Below are 16,631 nucleotides of genomic sequence, written 5' to 3'. Positions count from 1 at the left end.
TAGGTCAACCCTAGAAACATTATAGGACCTATACGTCATTTTCCCCATTTGTTATAACAAAATTTATATAATGATTTGAAAAATGCAAAATTCTATAAAAAAATATAGTTAAAAAAAATTCTTTGGTTTAACCACTTAAATAAAATTTCTAGTTTAATTACTGAGTGTGTCCGGATAGGCTAAATGCCATGAGAGGCGGTCCAGACGTGCCGATGGCTCGGAAAGCGGTCTAGATAGACTGATGGCCCTGAGAGGCGGTCCAATCAGGCTGATGGTGATGGGTTTTATACAAACAGTCCTATGTGTGCATGCAACCCTAGAGTTGGATCTATGTTTTCACTATTAGTTATACAACTTTATGAACACAAAAAGAAACCTGGCATGCTAGTACTATTTTTGAAATCCACATAGAAGAATAGAATACATACCTTTTAGAGTAAATTACACGAATGGTCCCTATGGTTTGGGGTAATTTGCACGTTTGGTCCCTAACTTATTTTTTTAACTCGAAAGGTCCCTATTGTTTGTTATTGCTACACACTTGGTCCCTATTGTTTGTTTTTGTTACGCGTTTGGTCCCTATCTTACGTAAAAAGACAATTATTTAAATAGAGAAAAATGATAGAGTAGGTAAGGTAAGGAGAGAGGATGAGATTGAGGGTGTGTTTATTTAAATAAATTAAAAAATCAAGGGAAAAATAGACTTTTTATGTAAGACAGGGACCAAGCGTGTAACAAAAACAAACAGTAGGGACCTTCCGAGTTAGAAAAATAAGTTAGGGACCAAACGTGCAAGTTACCCTAAACCATAGGGATCCTTCGTGTAATTTACCCTACCTTTTATTGTTATATAGTAATAACAACTAGTTCCTTGAATTTCCTTAGCTCTTGAAAGCAAGTACCACAAGTGTAGTACCTTTAATGGCTCACAAACACACTAGGTGAAAGGATGAATATGGGAGAGAGGAGAGAAGGGTATATTTCCCTAGAATTCGTCCCTTTTAGGGTTTCCCAAAGATTGGAGAAAATCTTAGTGCCTTAGCGTGATATTTATACTTAAGGCTAACTACGGTTTCAAGGTGTAAACCCGTAATCCCTTAGCTTAGGGCCTAAGCAAGTCCATGGACTCCTTTCCTTAAGCCCTTGGAAGAAAACTCCTAGATCCTTCTAGGATTTTCTTTCAATCCTTAATAAAGGTGATCCAATGGCCCAAAGCCTCAACTATTGAATAGTTAGAAAATAGCCCCTTCACTTTCAGTCAGTTCCTTTAATCCCAAAATTAACTCTAAATTAATTTTTGATTAAATACTAATTAATAATATGATTCCAAATTAATATATTATTCATATAATATATTAACAAATCATATTTATACCTTAATTTATTATTCTTAACAATAAACCAGTCTCTCTCCTCAACAATCATCCTGTCTAGTCACCAGTATGAAGGCAACCCAAAAGGACCATGCACAATCAGGTCAAGTACATACCAAAATAGTTATGGACTTAGGCACTAATCCAATAGTCTCCCACTTGGATAAGTCTAATAATTATTCTGCGTATGACTTCAGATCCTAATTAGCAATCGTAGTTTTCCAAAGCCACTTTCAACTATGATCTTATCAGAAGTGTGTCCTTTAGATAAGGGATCATATATTCCTCCATTCTTGATATCGCATAAATGTGAGACATGGATTGAAATCATTCTCTCAGTCTATGTGTTGTTTCCTGATTTCTGATTTATGACGAATGACAACAAACTACAATTAAACACATCAAATTAGTCCCGGCTTGGCCAAGGGCTTAGGATTTCATCACTAAATCATCGAGGGCCCCACAAATATCACCTTTATCCCACTTTGGGAAAAAGGAACGGATAAAATTCGACTCAATGCTTGCTTGTACTCACTCATCGAATCACACACAACAATAAGTTTTATAACACCAAGTTACTGGTGTGTTTACTTATCATCAATGTGCAACCAACCAGCAAATAACAACTCACACGTCTCAGTTTCAAGAATATACAATATTATCAACTCACAATCACTCGTGATAAAATGCATGAAGTGATTCTTGTGAGCGTGGGTTTAATCCAAAGCTCAAAATCATATTCATAAGCACTCATGAACGTTGCAGCAAACCTTTTCTATGTCTAATACACTTTAACAATCTACAAACCAATTCATGACAGTCTTCATTCATACCTACTTCCAACATATGAATGACTGTGGACCATTCGAATAATTTGATTATTCTGAAGTAATTAATTATTCAGGAAGTCAAAACATGCAAAGTGAAACACAAGAATAATACTAATCCTATATGGTCCCAAACCTTGAGTATAAATAAAACACCTTTTATTCATCACCATATCGATTACTCATTATTTGTTGTTTCTGTTAATTAACTTATTACTTGAATTATTACTACAATTGTCCCATGTTCTTAGCATGCACACAATGTTTACCTATGGTCCTTACATTATGAAATAGATCAAATGAACACATTTCCAATCATACTCATTTCACAACTCCCAATCCTTATTACAAGTGTAAGAATATCAAATTCTTGCCACTTATAGAATATGTTATATTCTAACGTTTCATGCAACGATCCTTTCGTAATGTCACTGCACTAAAGTCACAATGACTATTGCCAATGAAATTACAAAGTCCTCTATTAGAAAATATTACAAGACAATTCCATAGACGTGATATCTCTCACTCAAAGTACATTCCTTTGAACATCCTTTTGCATAAAATTTTCTATTCTAGACATAGACTCTCAATATCCAACTCCCAATATGGAAACATTTCCATATTTGCCATATGACAACACATTCTTAAAATCTTATCTATTCATAATAATGTAGATATGGTCCATCCAATACCATACCTCCAACTAATCACAAGCGACCAATCCTCAGCGAACTTTGGATCGTCCTTTGATAGTTGTTTAATTATCTTAGTCAAAACCGATTGTTGTCCTTTTTCCCTCTTAATGCGCTAGACATTTGGAAAATTTTAGAATGGTCAAATATTATGGCACTTGCAATCAATCCTATACACGAAGCCTATAACATCCGGATTCCCAGGTATATTCTTCTAATATTTGTAATTTTTGGAATTTGTGAAGGAACTCGGCGAGTTGATGCTTAGACTCACCGAGTAGGGTTGCGGATTATCATCCGGGTTCGCGACTGGACTCGGCGAGTCCATTAGTGGACTCGGTGATTCCATGCTATTTAATGAAACACTAATCCCCCGTGGTTGGAGCCTATTTAAGGGCACTCATAGTCCTCCATTGTGGCTACTAGTCCCTTGTGAGAACCCTAAGTGAGCTAAATCATTTGGGAGGAAGGAGAAGCTATATTTGATCTTTCTATCTTTGGTTTAGCAAGAAGAAGGTGATCAAGAGCAAGAGGAGACTGAAGGAGGTATGATTCTAGAGGTTTTAGAGTCTAGAGACTTCAACTTGAGGTATTTATTCGGACCTTCTTCAGTTTTGGAGTTGATTCTTAGAGTTAGGGTTTTCTAACCTCTTTTGAGGATAATTATCTGGAGCAATTTGTCCCTTCTCGAGTTTATGCTTTGGATTTGGACTCAAAGATGTCCAGAGACCTTAACCCTTGGAGCTTTATGAGTTATCTTGGGAGTCATGAGCTTAGAATGTCATTTTCGGGGCAAAATCACCAAATGAGACCATCAAGATGATATATGAGTGTCAAGGTCTGGACTTTACATGATTATTATGCTTGGGAAGGCCAGATCTATGGATTAGAGGAACAGATCTGACCTCAGGAGGTCAATGGAGTTTGTGCATGGCTTGTACTCGCCAAGTGGTTCTTGAGACTCGGCGAGTTGAGTCGGGGTGGCCCCGCGATTCATACCTGGGGACTCGTCGAGTAAACGGAGGGACTCGATGCGTCAAACGGGGCTAAAGAGTTAATGGACACATGTGGACTCGCCGAGTTGCCCAAGTGCCCTCGATGATTCGGGTCAAAGTTTAACCGTTGACTTTGGTTTACTTTTAGGGTTTGGTCAACAATGAGGACCTATAAGCCAAAGGAGGGGTAAGATGGTATTTTACCCTTCTGAGGGTGCCTAGAGAGGGTTGAGTCTAGTTCTAAGAGGTATATTTATGAGTGTATTACTTTATGTGTTTAGGTGGAGGCTAGATCGTATTTCTACTGAGTTAGTGATTTACCGAGACATCTGAGGTGAGTCTTCTCACTATACTTTACCTTGAGTGGTAATTAGAGTTATGTGACAAAGTTATCGTATGCTATTATGTGATATGTTTTACTGCATTATTTCCATGTGATCTATGTCATGAGTATATCAGAGTTAGAACCGGAAGGTTCACAGAGTTAGGACCAGAGGGTCCACAGAGTTAGGGCCCACGGGCCCACAGAGTTATAGCCTCGAGTGGCTAGTATGTGTTATGTATGGTATTTTGGGGAACTCACTATGCTTTATGCTTACAGTGTTATGTGTTATGTGTTTCAGGTACCAGTGATGATCGCGGGAAGACGTCGGCATGATTCGTACACACACATGGGATTTTATGTATTTTGATCTTGGGAAATATTTGTGAAACAAGGTTATGATACAATGGGGTTTTATTAATAAATGTGTTTGGAAAAGTGTGTTTAAAAATGTGAAAAATTTGTTTTAAAGTTTACGGTGTTACAATTTGGTATCGGAGCCTTGGTTTGAGTGATTCGGATGCATCTTCATGCGTATCTGAACTCAAACTGAGGATTTGAGGAAAAATTTGATAAAAATGTAAATTTTTTTAGGAGTAAAAAGAGTTTTGAAACAAACAGAGCAGAGCCGTGTGTACGATCAGCCAACGCCCGGATGGTGATTTTCCAAAATACCCTTACAATAAGTTTTAAAAGAAATGTTATGCTACGCTATATGATGAATTATATTATGCATTGTTGAGTAAGACTAGGTATTCTTATTAGGACTAGAGTGGCCTGATATATGATGCCTTAGTCTAGGGATTTTGCTATTAGGGATGCTTGAGAGTGTTGGGATAGCAGCAAGGATCTTATGAGAGATTTGCTAGTGAGTGGCACATGATTAGAGAGAATAGCATACTTGGGATTTGGGGCTCTGGGAGGAGGACTTGGTGTGAATGTTAAGTCGGTGTGGTCGATAGTATTGGGCTCGTACTATCGAAGGTACTGGGTCAGTGCACAACCCAAGTAAGAATCCTTAGGGTACCAGAGATCAAGTAGGGTTGGGATATCGAATGTGTGTACATCCGAGCAAATTACTAATATCTTGTGTTGTATTTGAAAGAGGCATCATGGTAGGGACACATCACAGACCAGGGACCAGTGGAGGGGGTGTGAGCGATGAGGAGCTCCGCCAGATGATTCATGATGAGGTGGCTGCTGCCATCCGCGACGAGATTCCAGAGATGTTTGGGTCTATTAAGACCACGCTGATAGAGACATTCAATGAGACATACGCTGCTCTTTCTAAGGTTGTTGTTGCTACGGCCACTACAACTGTAGCTGCGGCTAGACCATAGGGTGGTGATGCGTTGCTGTTCCGGGAGTTCAGCAACACAAAACCATCGGACTTTGATGGGACCCAGGATCCGATTACGGCGATGAGGTGGATATCAGACATAGAGGGATGTTTCTTTACTTGCTCGTCTCCTGAGCATTTGAGGATCCGGTTCGTGCTGAACCAGCTTCGCTTGGGAGCGAAGGATTGGTGGAAGTTTGTGACGGTGCATTATTCACCTGCTGAGCTTGCTGTAGTGACTTAGGAGAGGTTCACTGCTATGTTTCGAGATGAGTATGTTCCCCAGGTGGAAAGGGAGCGTTTGGCCTAGGAGTTTTTGACCGTCAAGCAGGGTATTGATTCTGTTACGGTGATTACGAGGAAGTTCCATGAGTGGGCGATGTTTTGCCCAGAGCACATGTCCTCCGAGCAGACACATATGAGTCGCTACCTGAGTATTTTGATGAGGGATATACGGGAGTTCGTGGCGAACTCGACGTATCGGACATTTGCTGAGCTTCAGGAAAATGCCCGGAAGAGGGAGATAGAGCTGGAGACCCAGGCTAGGGAGGAGGCTGAGTCTCAGGCGAGGGATCGGCAACAGGCACAGTCTCAACCGGTAGCCAAGCGGGCCAAGCCCGCCGATTCACAATCTGGGAGTCAGAAGGGCCGCACTTGTGGCAAGTGCGGTAAGAGCCACGAGGGGGTGTGCAGAGCGGGGTCTTGCTACAAATGTGGCAAGAACGGGTATATGGCCAAGGATTACCCCAAGGGGTTTGCATTATGCTTCCACTGCAACCAGACTAGACACCGCAAGGCAGAGTGTCCATAGTTATGAGGGACTACCTAGGGAGAACCTAAGGGATTTGCCCCTGCTGCTATCAGAGCTACTGAGAGCCAGCCAGTGAAGGCCGAGGTACTGAAGGCGCGAGGGAGAGCCTTCCAGTTGACTGCGGAGGAGGTCCGTGCAGTGCCCGATGTCGTGGCTATTATGTATTCTTTCACATAATTACTTTTATGTTGAGTTATTGTGCTTATATTATGATATGCATAGGTACTTTTCTTGTGAATTTTGTACCTGCCTTGTTGTTATTTGACTCGGGTGCGAGTCGGTCTTTTGTATCTTTGGCTTTTAGTCAGCACATCAGTATTAGTCGAGAGGTGATGAGTCGACCTCTGAGAGTTTCCATAGCTGACGAGAGAGCGGTGTATGCCACCTAGGTGATCTGAGGATGTGTACTCGATATTTTCGGCGTCAAGTTCCCGATTGATCTAGTTCCTATTGCAATGGGAGATGTCTATGTCATTGTGGGCATGGACTGGTTAAGCAAGTTTGGAGCGGTTATCGACTGCGAGAGATAGCTAGTGACCATATGAGACCCTAGTGGGGGAGTTCTTACCGTATACGGCTAGGGTACGCGTTCTAGGTCAACATTTTGTTCAGCCGCTAGAGCAAGGCAGAGTCTACAGCAGGGCTGTAAGGGATTTGTAGCATATATGATGGATTAGAGGGTTGATTCAGAGAGACCGAGGTCAGTTGATGAGGTTCCGATAGTGTGTGAGTTCCCGGACATATTTTCGGAAGAGTTACCAGGTGTGCCTCCTGAGAGGCAGGTTGAGTTCAGCATCGATTTGGTTCCGGGAGCTGTGCCTATCGCCAAGGCACCTTATCGCCTTGCGCCTCCAGAGATGCAAGAGTTATCCTCGCAACTGCAGGAGCTTCTGGGGAAGGGGTTTATTTGGCCGAGCAGTTCGCCATGCGGAGCGCCTATCCTTTTTGTTAAAAAGAAGGATGGCTCACACTGAATGTGCATTGATTACAGGGAATTGAACAAGTTGACGGTCAAGAACCGTTACCCGTTGCCGAGGATCGACGATTTGTTCGATCAGTTACAGGGAGCATCTTGGTTCTCTAAGATCGATTTGAGGTCGAGATATCATCAAGTGAGGGTGCGGATGAGAACATCTAGAAGACAGCATTTAGGACTCGTTACGGGCATTACGAGTTCGTGGTGATGCCGTTCGGGCTCACTAATGCGCCGGCGGTGTTCATAGACCTCATGAACAGAGTGTGTAGGCTGATGTTGGATCGCTTGGTGATCATGTTCATTAACGACATATTGGTGTATTCAAGATCCAAATAACAGCATGAGGAACTTCTGAGAGAGATCCTTGGAGTTTTGAAATCGAAGAGGTTTTACGCCAAATTCTCCAAGTGTGATTTTTGGTTACAAGAGGTCCAGTTCCTAGGGCATCTCGTTAACCAGAAAGGGATAGTGATCAATTCGGCCAAGATTGAGGCGGTAATGAGTTGGGAGGTGTCGAGGTCACCTACAGAGATCAGGAGTTTCCTAGGATTGGCAGGCTATTATCGGCAGTTTATTAGGGATTTCTCCAAGATCACCGTGCCACTCACCAAATTGACCCCGAAGGGCAGTGCTTTCTCATGGGGCCTAGAGCAGCAATCCTCCTTTGAGACACTTTGTCAGAGGTTATGCGAAGCCCCGGTGTTAGCCCTTCTGGAGGGAATGGAGGACTTAGTGGTATATTGTGATGCGTCGATATCAGGGGTGGGAGCGGTGCTTATGCAGAGGGGCACGTGATAGCATATGCATCAAGGCAGCTGAAGCCTCATGAGGCAAGGTAATCCACCCACAATTTAGAGTTGGGGGCAGTGGTGTTCGCCCTCAAGATCTGGCGTCACTATCTGTATGGGGTCCGGTGTACCATATACACGGATCACAAGAGCCTGAAGTACTTGATGGATCAGCCCAGCCTGAACATGCGGCAGAGGAGATGGTTGGATGTGGTAAAGGATTATGATTGTGAGATCCTGTACCACCTGGGTAAGGCTAACTTGGTAGTCGATGCCCTGAGCTGTAGGTCGAACAACATCCCGGTGTGAGATGTTTGTATGAGATTGACAGTGATGACTCCGGTGTAGGACACCATTAGAGGGGCCCAGACTAAGGCTGAGAGACCAAAAAACCAAAAGAGGGGGTGAGTTATCGGGCATGTATCGAAGTTCGTTACCGATAGTCTGGGACTTATGACATTTTAGGGACGGATTTGGGTACCGTTTGTGGGAAATACGCGTACCATTTTGATGGAAGAGGCACATAAATCAAAGTTCTCGATCCACCGCGGGGCCACTAAGATGTATTTGGACCTAAAGAGGGAGTATTGGTGGCCCTGTATGATGAGGGACGTTGCGTGGTTCGTTGAGAGGTGCCTAACCTGTCGTCAGGTTAAGGCCGAACACCAGAGACCGCATGGTAAGTTGCAGCCATTAGAGGTTCCTGAGTGGAAGTGGGAACAGATTACTATGGACTTTATCACAAAATTGCCAAGGACTGCGAGGGGCGTCGATGCAATTTGGGTCATTGTAGACCGATTAACGAAGAGCGCTCATTTTCTTGCTATCAGTGAGAGCTCTTCTGCAGAGAAGTTGGCAGAGATGTACGTGAGGGAGGTGGTATCATGGGATGGAGTGCCAATCTCGATTGTCTCAGATCAAGATGTGCATTTCACTTCCAGATTTTGGAAGAAATTTCATGAAGAGTTGGGTACGAGGCTGCATTTTAGTACCGCATACCACCCACAGACTGATGGGCAGAGCGAGCAGACGATCCAGACGCTCGAGGACATGCTCCGAGCGTGTGCGTTGGATTTCGGTGGGAGTTGGGACACATACTTGCCTTTGGAAGAGTTTTCCTACAACAACAACCATCATTCGAGCATTGGTATGCCACCCTTTGAGCTGTTGTATGGGAGGAGGTGTCGGACCCCCATTTTTTGGGGAGAGGTAGGGAAACATGTGATAGGTAGTATGGAGATTGTGCTTTAGACGACTAAGTAGATACATCAGGTCAGATAAAGGTTGTTGACCGCTCAGAGTTGTCAGAAGAGTTATGCAGACAGGCATCGGTCCGAGCTCGAGTTTCAGGTCGGTGACTTCGTGCTCCTGAAGGTCTCTCCTTGGAACGGAGTGATCCGATTCGGGAAGAAGGGCAAGTTGGGGCCTCGATATATGGGACCTTTCAGGGTGATCGCGAGCGTAGGCAGGGTAGCCTACCGTTTGGAGCTACCTGCGGAATTGGGTCAGATTCACAACACTTTTCACGTGTTGTATTTGAGAAAATGTATAGTCGACGAGTCAGCAGTGGTACCATTAGAGGATATTCAGGTGGATGTGGGCCTAAACTATGTTGAGAGACCAGTGGCAATTAGGGATCGGAAGGTCAAGGTTCTGAGGAACAAGGAAGTGCCTCTGGTGCAGGTGAAGTGGCAGCATAGGAAAGGGTTAGAGCTGACTTGGGAGCCAGAGTGCGAGATGCGTGAGCAGCATCTAGAGTTGTTTGTAGAGTGAGACTTCGAGGGCGAAGTCTAATTCTAGTGGGGGAGAATTGTAACATCCGGATTCCCATGTATATTATTCTAATATTTATTATTTTTGGAATTTGTGAAGGAACTCGGCGAGTTGATGATTAGACTCACCGAGTAGGGTCGCGGATTATCATCCGGGTTCGCGACTGGACTTAGCAAGTCCATTAGTGGACTCAGCGAGTCCATGCTGTTTAATGAAACCCAAATCCCCCGGGGTTGGAGCCTATTTAAGGGCACTCATAGTCCCCCATTGCGGCTACCAGTCCCTTGAGAGAACCTTAAGTGAGCTAAATCATTTGGGAGGAAGGAGAAGCTTTATTTGATCTTTCTATCTTTGGTTTAGCAAGAAGAAGGTGATCAAGAGCAAGAGGAGACTGAAGGAGGTGTGATTCTAGAGGTTTCAGAGTCCAGAGACTTCAACTTGAGGTATTTATTCAGACCTTCTTCAGTTTTGGTGTTGATTCTTAGAGTTAGGGTTTTCTAACCTCTTTTGAGGATGGTTATGTGGAGCAATTGGTCCCTTCTCGAGTTTATGCTTTGGATCTGGACTCAAAGAGGTCCAGAGACCTTAACCCTTGGAGCTTTATGAGTTATCTTGGGAGTCATGAGCTTAGAATGTCATTTTTGGGGCTAAATCACCAAATAAGACCATCTAGATGATATATGAGTGTCAAGGTCTGGACTTTACGTGATTATTATGCTTGGGAAGGCCAGATCTATGGATTAGAGGAACAAATTTGACATCAGGAGGTCAATGGACTTTGTGCATGGCATGCACTCGCCGAGTTGTTCTTGACACTCGGCGAGTTGAGTCGGGGTGGCCCTGCGATTCATACCTGGGGACTCATCGAGTAAAGGGAAGGACTCGATGCGTCAAACGGGACTAAAGAGTTACTGGACACATGTGGACTCGCCGAGTTACCCAAGTGCACTCGACGAGTCGGGTCAAAGTTTGACCGTTGACTTTGGTTGACATTTAGGGTTTGGTCAACAATGAGGGCCTCTGAGCCAAAGGAGGAGTAAGATGGTCTTTTACCCTTCTGAGGGTGCCTAGAGAGGGTTGAGTCTAGTTCTGAGAGTTATATTTATGAGAGTATTACTTTATGTGTTTAGGCGGAGGCTAGATCGTATTTCTACTGAGTTAGTGATTTACCGAGACATCTGAGGTGAGTCTTTTCACAATACTTTACCTTGAGTGGTGATTAGAGTTATGTAACAGAGTTATCGTATGCTATTATGTGATGTGTTGTACTGCATTATTTCTATGTGATTTATGTCATGAGTATATATCAGAGTATATTAGAGTTAGAACCGGAAGGTTCACAGAGTTAGGACCAGAGGGTCCACAGACTTAGGGCCCACGTGCCCACAGAGTTATAGTCTCGAGTGGCTAGTATGTGTTATGTATGGTATTTTGGGGAACTCACTAAGCTTTTATGCTTACAGTGTTATGTGTTATGTTTTTAAGGTACCAGTGATGATCGCGGGAAGGCGCCAGCATGATTCATACACACGCATGGTTTTTATGTATTTTGATTTTGGGAAATATTTTTGAAACAAAGTTATGATACAATGGGGTTTTATCAATAAATGAGTTTGGAAAAGTGTGTTTAAAAATGTGAAAAATTTGTCTTAAATTTTACAGTGTTACAAAGCGTATGGGACACGATGCATAATGTCTTACATAAAGATACGATACTTTATCAATCTTCTACCATAATATTTTATGTGTCAGGTTCTTACAATTCAAACTATGAAGAGGGATGCGATAATCATAATAAAAATTTAAGAACACGCTATGTATCCTTTGGCTAAATTTATTAAAATTTCTCAATCTAAGCTTTAGATTTTGAAACTAAGTACAATATTCTCTCCCTTAATTATAGCAAAACAACTTTTCAACCCTTACGACTTTGCAAAGTATAACTCTTGTTTTCTATAAATAATATTGCTAACTTGCAATACTTTCCTTAATAATCATACAAGCATAACATTTATGCTCCCACTATCATGATGATTATTATCATATAAGCATAACACTTATGCTCCCACTAGCTTTGACATGTATTTACAATACCTATTGAATTTCTTAAGTTCATATAAGCATAACAATACCTATTGAATTTCTTAAGTTCATATTTCTAATACCCAATTGCCAAATATCACAATTCGAACTATGGAAAGGGATGTCGTAACCATAATCGATACAATTTTCACAATCGCTATCTTCTTAAAATCTCTCTTAGTGAAAGCATTTCCTCACAGTCATTTTCATAAAGGATGGAATCTTATGACACTTATATTTTATGGTGTATGTGTTCCTATCCATGTGAATTTTCCAAAACCAAAGTTTGCGACAAATCCAAACTCATATGGACCGAACTTTCTCAATCTTGATTTCTTGCCTTATGGAAACACAAGTGCCCACCATGTCTTCGAAGTAGTTTAGCAACTTACCCTTACATATCAATGTACTTTCCATCGATCAAGGTGCTTTCTCTTTATGCATTTAAATGAGAACTCATAGAACTCACATGCATAATTAACTCAATTGGAATGGCGCAGAAACAAAATAATGTCAACACGATAGGTTATAAACCTCAAGTTGTGTGCTAGTGATGATTAATTTGGTTTATTCTTGATTTGTTCTTGAAACTTTTCAAGACCATCTTTAAGACTCCCACTGACTCCTTGACATATAAGATTCTCTTGTCAAGAAACATTCCTTGACAAAACAAATATTCAAGAGTTAGTGTAGTTCTTATCAAGACAAAACACTTCACAAAATTGGTCCTAGTTGGTCTTTGTCTTATCCAAGACTTCATAACTTACCAATTTCAAATGTGCAAGAATAAGAAAACCTTTTTCCAAATTCCACATTTGATGAATGTTATAAACCTTCTTTAGACTTGTCACTCAATGTCACAATCTTAACTCTAAGACTTGTTTTTGGAACGAAGTATGATTGACTTCTTGATTTAACCATTTCTTTAATCCTTGATTCCTCTTCTCAGGCATACAATTTCACTTAGACTTACTTAGAGGATTAATTGAGATATGGTTCTTAATCATTGAGACCTATCATAAAACATAATAAAAGGTACTCTCCCTTTTTCTTAGAATAGAGAAACTTTTATCTTTCTGCCTACTTGATTCTTCTTATTCGTTCCGCTATTGATTGAAACTCTTTCAATCAACTCAGAATTATACTCAATCTTATAAGTATAATCATATTCGCTAAACTTAAGTAAATCATGAAAAATATCTTTGTCACTCTTCTGGTAGACTTGATCAACGTATGACCTAGTGTACTTGATCGCCTAGTCCTTCAATTTGACACTTTGTCAAGGAATTGGTCTAAATTTCCCAAATATGAAAGTTTTTCATTCATCATACAATACTCGTTGCATGATTCCAAGTTTTTGTCCAATTGAAACTTGGGCGATGAGAAAATCTCCTTATTTGGTAAATTCTTGTCATTTCCACAAATAACATAATTAAGAATCAAATCCATTATTGCTAATAATAAAAACCTTCAAACATCAATTTTTCATACACAACATTGCAAGGATAAATAAATAATATAAAATCAAATTTTATTTTATTGTGGAATAAGTTGTCCTTACAATGCAATTCAATTGAAAAACTATGTTAATACATATTTCTTAGCAATCTATTCTAACTCCAAGTAGTAGCTTAAGAATCTAATCTTCAACTAATGCGATCGAAATCCATTTCTTCACGATTAGATTCAGCTCACTTCTTCCCTTAAGCTTCCTCTCTTTTCTTCGATCCTACAAAACATAAAAATGTAATCTTATCACATCATGTATTAAGAATCTAGAATAGGAACTTAAAAGAGTTAGTTAATGGATTTCACCTGAAGTAGAGCCATACGTTTTGACTCTCCCATCTCTTAGATCTTTCAGGTAAATAGGGCAGCTTCATCTCCAATGCCCCTTCTCTTGGCAATAAAAGCAAATGGACTCCTTTGGCACAACACATTGGACAATCATAGACTTAGTTCTTTCTAGACTTCCAATGTTGCTAGTGCCAATTACAGTTTGGGAGTTTGATTCACCATACAAATTTGCTTAACCAACACACCAAATCATTGTTGATTCACAACTATAAGCAAATATGTGAGATCAATGAGGGTCACGTCGTGATCCATCATATAGTACTCTCTAACAAACTCACTATATGATTTAGGAAGTGACTGAAGAACCCAGTCAATAGTCAACTTATCTGAAATCTTGACACCCAACATCCTTAACCTTTCAATGTGTGACTCCATCTCTAAGACGTGTATACACACATGTTTCCCATCTTCATGTTTACTTACCAAAAGGGCTTGAGTGAGCTTGAACTTTTCAAGCATTCAAACTTGTGGGTTAGGGAGAACAATTGGAGGAGGTGGAGGAAGTGAAGCATGATCTCTTGTTCCTCGATCATATCATGGAATATCATCTTCATGCGGAAAGCTTGTTCTACAGGATTTGGGAAGACCATAGTTGTCATACTTTGACATCTACAAAACGGGAGAAAAAAAATTCAAGTTAGTTGATTGATTGAGTCCTTAATAAATTACCCAAATGAGATACTAAGGCTAGGACCCAACACAATATTCCACAACTTGGGAGAGGGATGTCGTAACCCAAATTGGAAAACATTTGAAGGTAAGTGAATGACGATTCACTAATTTTCCACCATGAAAAATGAAAAAGAGATTAGGTTTTAAATGTATTGAAAAATTCCTAGATCCTTTGAGATTCATTGAACTTTTCAATGGCATGTTTAAATCTCGATATGCCCCTCGATTTCTAACTGGGATGCCGAGGATCACAAAACAGGGTGTGAATAACCATGCAAACTTACATGGTGCCCCCAATGTTATAGTCACCAATTCGATGTGCCGGTTAACCACACACGCTCCACCGAACTATGACAAACATTGAGCCACCCTTTGCTACATTTGCTTAGAACCATTTAGTGCGCCGGTTAACCACACACGCTCCACTAACGTCTTCGCAAGGGCACAAAGTGTAATTTCATGGAATTGCATCAATTCACTTTTGTCTAAATTAACTAAGATTGGGAATTTTGTAAAAACATTTAGTTTCTTTATACTTCATTATACTTTTAATGGAAAGGGTTTGCCCTATCCAACCCGTTCGGCTAACGACCCTCCACCTATCAAGGAAGCGGTGGGTGAGAGTGGACACCCATTAAACAACCATTTTATAGGCCATAACCTTATACCCCCCTCTTATAGATTGGCTTCGTGAATGAGGCCTACTAACGGTAAGACTAGTAGTTTAAGTTATACATATATGATATTAGACTTTTAATGTTATATATAGTATACGATGTATTTTAATTTTTTCAAAATACTAGGGTTTTAGAATTTAACATTTCAAAATTAAACTTTTTAATCAAACACAAAACTTGAGGGCAAGTTTTGAAACTTTTCAAAACATAAGCAAGAACATTCTAGATCAAATTACAAATAATAATAATTAACCAATTAATTAGTAATTATCTAAATATAACCAAATTCAATTTCTTGCAAGATAATCTATCAAATAATTCAAATAAATCAAGTTTATCACATAAGGAAATGATTATCTAATTAATTTGACAATTATCCTTTATTTTGGTAAGGATATCCTTAAATCCCCTAGAATTTGAAAATATGGGATGGGATAAATCAAAATCTTTAATTACTAAATTTAAATATTTAAAGGGTAATTACAAGATATGGCATTATTCAAATCCCTAAAATTTAGGATCTAATCTTGGGGGAAGGAGGCAATTTCGAAATTCTAGGGTTAGGCAACCCTAAAATCAAAATCTTGGGGCTAAAGAAAAAGGTTTAGGAAATCTTACCAAAATTTTCGAAATCTAGGGTTTAGAAACCCTAATTTCGAAAATCAAGCCTCCAGGGTTTAGCTATAAACCCTAATTGTCATATTCATAAATTTGTATCAAATATAATTGAAAACAAAAACCAAAGGCTATGATACCACTAATGGGTTTTATACAAACAATCCTATGTGTGCATGCAACCCTAGAGTTGGATCTATGTTTTCACTATTAGTTATACAACTTTATGAACACAAAAAGAAACCTAGCATGCTAGTACTATTTTCGAAATCCACATAGAAGAATAGAATACATACCTTTTGTTATTATATAGTAATAACAACTAGTTCCTTGAATTTCCTTAGCTCTTGAAAGCAAGTACCACAAGTGTAGTATCTCTAATGGCTCACAAACACACTAGGTGAAACGATGAATATGGGAGAGAGGAGAGAAGGGTATCTTTCCCTAGAATTCGTCCCTTTTAGGGTTTCCCAAAGCATGGATAAAATCTTAGTGCTTTAGGGTGCTATTTATACTTAAGGCTAACTAGGGTTTCAAGGTGTAAACCCTAATCCCTTAGCTAAGGGCCTAAGCAAGTCCATGGACTCCTTTCCTTAAGCCCTTGGAAGAAAACTCCTAGATCCTTCTAGGATTTTTGTTCAAGCCTTAATAAAGGTAATCCAATGGCCCAAAGCATCAACTATTGAATAATTACAAAATAGCCCCGCACTTTCAGTCAATTCCTTTAATCCCAAAATTAATTCTAAATTAATTTCTGATTAAGTACTAATTAATAATATGATTCCAAATTAATATATTATTCATATAAAGTCATATTTATACCCTAACTTAT

The sequence above is a fragment of the Lactuca saligna genome, chromosome 4 (genome assembly GCF_052625555.1).
Source record: "Lactuca saligna cultivar CGN05327 chromosome 4, ASM5262555v1, whole genome shotgun sequence".
Taxonomy (NCBI): domain Eukaryota; kingdom Viridiplantae; phylum Streptophyta; class Magnoliopsida; order Asterales; family Asteraceae; genus Lactuca; species Lactuca saligna.
This window is presented reverse-complemented; position numbering follows the sequence as displayed.